We start from the raw sequence: 4,752 nt of genomic DNA, 5'->3' as shown, positions 1-4,752 counted from the left end.
TTTCTAAATTTGGCCAAACCAGAACAGTGACTTACACTGGTTGCAAGTGGCCTGCTGTTGGGGTCCCTCCCCTGCCATGTAGCCCTGGGAGAGGGGCTCTGAGGGCACAGACACGGGGTTTCCCTGCCCCTGCTCAGCCTCGTTCCCATTGGTTGGTTTGTGTTCCCTGCGCGAGCAGAAGGACCCTTGGTCCGGTGACTGGAACAGTTCCTCGGCAGAGCTCCGGCCATGCGGCTGGAGAAATAAACATCTCTGAAACATCTAGCAAGAATCTGTCTGTCCATATATATTTCCTTTCCACGGGACTCCTGGTTTGGTATATGCACGTTGCAGGATCCCCACTGCAACATAATGGTGGTGAATTGTGAGCAGAACGATCCCCGATCCCTAAGCGACTGATTTGTGTGAGTAAACCCTAGAAACTTTGGATTCCTCTTCTTGGTTTTGCTTTGCTATTCCGTATCTAAACTATGGAGGAACTGTGGGAAGACTCTTGGCTCTCAGAGCCGCATATGGACATTTATCTTAAACTTAAAATGATTCTTGAACAACGATTTGTGAATTTTAGCTTGATTCAAGCTCAAAAAGAACTGAAACACTTCCTGGCATGGTTGTTTAAGAACTTTTTCTATGTTTCTTGGGATTTAATTCTTACGAAGGGCTTTTGGAAAACCGTTTGGACACAGTTAATTTTTGAGTCAAAATATATGCTGATGGAAGAATATTTTCGTGAATATTATTTAATTACCGAGACTGTTGAGCAATGTCAGCTGTGTCCTGGCGAAGGGAAGCCTGGCGCAGGGACCGTGCGGCCCCGGCCACGTGCACCGAGCGCTCTGCGAGCATCAGCGAGGCAGTTCCCACGTGCGGGCGGAGCCACGCGAGCAGCAGTGTCGGTGGCAGAGGGGGGAGCGGCGGGAGCGGCGGGACCCGGCGGTGCCTGCCCGGCCCCGTGCACCGCGTGGTGGAGCGAGCCCCGTGAACGCCCGGCCGAGAGGGGCAGCACGCGGGCAGCGGTGGGCAGCGGTGGCGGTAGAACGGAGCCGCGCCCAGCCGAGACGCGCGCTGGAGCAGGGCGCAGGGGGGTCATCGCTCGGGGGCCCGGCCGAGACGTGGGTGCAGCGCCAGGCATCGGCAGCGAAGCTGTGACCAGAGGAGGCGACGCACGGAGAACTGAGCGGCGCGGCCCGGCCCGGCCCGCGCAGCCCCGAACGCGACCCCGGGAAGAGCGCGCAGGCACGAGCAGCCCCGACAATTCCAACACGGGAGTGACCGAAAGAGAGAGCAAAGACGCAGCGAGACAGAAAACAGCAGCCACTCGGAAAAAGGAAAAGATCATAGTAACTAAGACCTTAGGGATAGTAAAATGGTATAATGTTAAGCAAAATTATGGTTTTATAACAAGGTGTGACAACCAGCAAGACATATTCGTGCATAGAACTGCTATTAAAAAGAATAACCCTGAAAAATGCATCCCAAGCTTGGGAGATGGAGAGGTAGTGGAATTCAAAATTATACGAGGTAGAAAAGGGTTACAGGCATCGCAGGTCACTGGGCCTGATGGTGTTTCTGTGAAAGGCAGTATATATGCAAAAAATCGTAGTCATGTTAGACAATATCTCCATTGTAAGCCCCCCCTACAGTCTCCCTTACCTAATCCCACCTTTCCCTTTTACCCTATGTCCTATTACCCGCAGTGTATTCCCAATTCGTTTTTTCATCCATGATTTCCCTCACAAAACCATATCTTTGCCAATTGTTTCCCCAAAAATCCCTTTCCAATGCCGAGTGGGGGATGAAAAGGGGGAGGGAAGAAATTAAACCCTCTCCTGCCTCAGTTTCCCCACAAAGCATGCTCAGAGAGTTCTGTCTCCCTTCTGTCAGCCCTAAGATGTTCCACAGAATCTGTTTGGACATTTAAAGACTCAGGAGGGTGGCTTGTTTTGTTTTGAAACTGTTCTTGTTATGTTTATCCAGTTGTTTTCATTCTCCTTTTATTAAAATAAAATGGGTGAGATGTTGGGGTCCCTCCCCTGCCGTGTAGCCCTGGGAGAGGGGCTCTGAGGGCACAGACATGGGGTTTCCCTGCCCCTGCTCAGCCTCGTTCCCATTGGTTGGTTTGTGTTCCCTGTGCGGGCAGAAGGACCCTTGGTCCGGTGACTGGAACAGTTCCTCGGCAGAGCTCCGGCCATGCGGCTGGAGAAATAAACATCTCTGAAACATCTAGCAAGAATCTGTCTGTCCATATATATTTCCTTTCCACGGGACTCCTGGTTTGGTATATGCATGTTGCAGGATCCCCACTGCAACAGCCTGCACCTCATTTTAATGTCTCATCTATTTATTCAAGGCCTCACAGCAATTAGCTGAGCCCCCAGCCAGCAGCAGAGATCCCTCTGCTATGGCCATAACTTCTTCCACCTCTGTTGCAGTGAGCTCTGAGCACACGTACATGGTCACATCATAGAGCTGTAGAACCATAGAATGGTTTGGGTTGGAAAGGACCTTAAAGAGCATCTAGTTTCAAACCTCTGCCATGGGCAGGGTCACCTTTTACTAGACCAGGTTTCTCAAAGCCCTGTCCAACCTGGCCTTGAACACTTTTTCAAAAGCAGAAACCATTTCACCTCCAATTTTCTGGCTGGACCCCAATGACACACCAGCACAAACCACTCACTTCCAATGACCTGTGTGGCTTCTCAGGCCAATGCATGCATTTCAATTAGCCAAAAATTAATTGGCTTGGACTAGAGAAGGGTTTTCCAGGGAAGACTTAGAAAAACCGATTGTTTGAATTTTTTTTTTAAAGGAGGTTGAGTGGGGTAAAAGGACCAGGAGAGGGGCCCAATCCATCACCCATGGACCTCTGAGCCCTTTGCACTGCTCCCATGGGCTTCATCCTCACCTCTGTGTGAAGTAATAGGGAGAGGGACCAACTCCAACCGAAGCTGCAACAGGACGTGACCCAGTGACAGGAGCACAGGCTGAGCCATCCCCACACAGCATTTCCAAGCAGACACCATTAGGGATATTACACACCCCCCCCCCCAATTTTCTTTTTCCTCCATCCTAAACAAAAGGAAGGTCTCTTCCAGACCAGCAGAAGTGATAGAGCGTACCCACAAAGAGATGGGGAAGTGTCAAGCTTTAAACATTTATTACTCAGATTATGCATTTTATAGCATACAGTGCATCTGGATGTTCTATAAACAAAGACTGAATTGCCACAAAGAGTTATTATCTCCCTTGTTTTAACAGTCTCTGAAATGCTGAACATGAGTTCCTGTTTTCTCTAGTATGAATATCTAGTCTTTATTCTCCACAACATCTTTTTCCTTTTTTTAAAAAAAAATTTAAAGCACTTAGTTTAACAAATATGATTAAATTAAAAATGCTGCTTTTTCAAATGCAAATAAATAAATTAAAAGAAAAAAAAATGTTACCCTTAACTCCATGTTCTGCAGGACACTGCAACTCCCTTGGCTATTGACAGTGAAGTTTGCAACCTTTAGAATGGTTTCTCCTGAAAAAATACTGTAAGTATAACTGGGTCTGTCTAATAGCTAACACCAAAAAGAGCAAAATTGGTGTAAAGCCATAAAATACCCATTGGGCAAATAATTTTTTAAAAAAGTATTTAAGATTTTGAGAGACTTCCAAGTGAGGGATGTTATAAAAATAAGCATGAAAATAAATAATAAGTTAATCTGACAAGTTTTCTTTCAAAGCCATCAATCATGCCAAGAATAGATACTAATTAATCTCCTTGGGGGGGAAGAGGGGAACCAAGCAAATCACTTACTTTTCCTTTTTCCCCCCCATTTTCATTTCACCTCCGTATACATGAAACTTCTCCAAACAAGGGTGAAATCCCTCATGGGGAAACCAAGCAAGTCACTTTCTGGGTAGCATAAATCTTCATTTTGGAAAGAATTTCACCAGAAATGAGGTGAATTAGATGCTGAGGTGTTTGGCAGGGAGTTGACAAACCTCCTCTGCATCCAAGGGGGACTGTCATGGTGGTGGTGCAGAGCATTGATCCTCTGCAGATGCTTCAGCCACTTGTCTTCACACCAGCCCAAGGTTTGGTCCCACAACATATTAAAACCCCATGTGGATACTTTTATTGAGCAGTAAAGATCAGATCTGGCTAATTTGGGGAGATGTAGTTTGTGGCTTCACACCTTCAAAAATACACATTGGAGAATTACACTCTTTGGCAACTGTTTCTAAAGAAAGCTGAAAAAAAGAAGACACTCAATGACATTCCTAGCTGCTGTCACCAGGGACCCCAAAAAATTCCCAGTGTTGATCCCCGGCTGCCCATCAAATGGCCTCACGGTGTCTCTTTTCCCAAAATGGTACCATGGTTAATGATACATGCCTGCTGGCTTCCTGCTGATAGATTTCAGAAAAATACCACTGGCAGCATGTAATTTTGGGATTAAAAAAAAATTTTGGTCCAAATTTTGATTCTCAGACATCAGTGGGGTGACTTATGTACCAAAGCAGTTAATGGGTGGATGAACATATGTTAATAATGGATATAAATGGCAAGACATTAAAAACCATAAGATTTCACATAAAAGTTCTTTGGTGGGAAAAATTCCAGTGCTGGGGGGAAAAATCACGGACCAAGCCTGGTTGGTGGGGGTTGCAGGATTGCCCCCCAATGGGAAAATTGAATAAATCCCCATGGCTTGCCAGGGTAGGGAAATTCTTAAGCAGAAATACTGCCCTGTGGCTTATACT

Source organism: Corvus hawaiiensis, chromosome W, assembly GCF_020740725.1.
Source record: "Corvus hawaiiensis isolate bCorHaw1 chromosome W, bCorHaw1.pri.cur, whole genome shotgun sequence".
Lineage (NCBI taxonomy): Eukaryota > Metazoa > Chordata > Aves > Passeriformes > Corvidae > Corvus > Corvus hawaiiensis.
Note: the sequence above shows the minus strand (reverse complement) of the source record.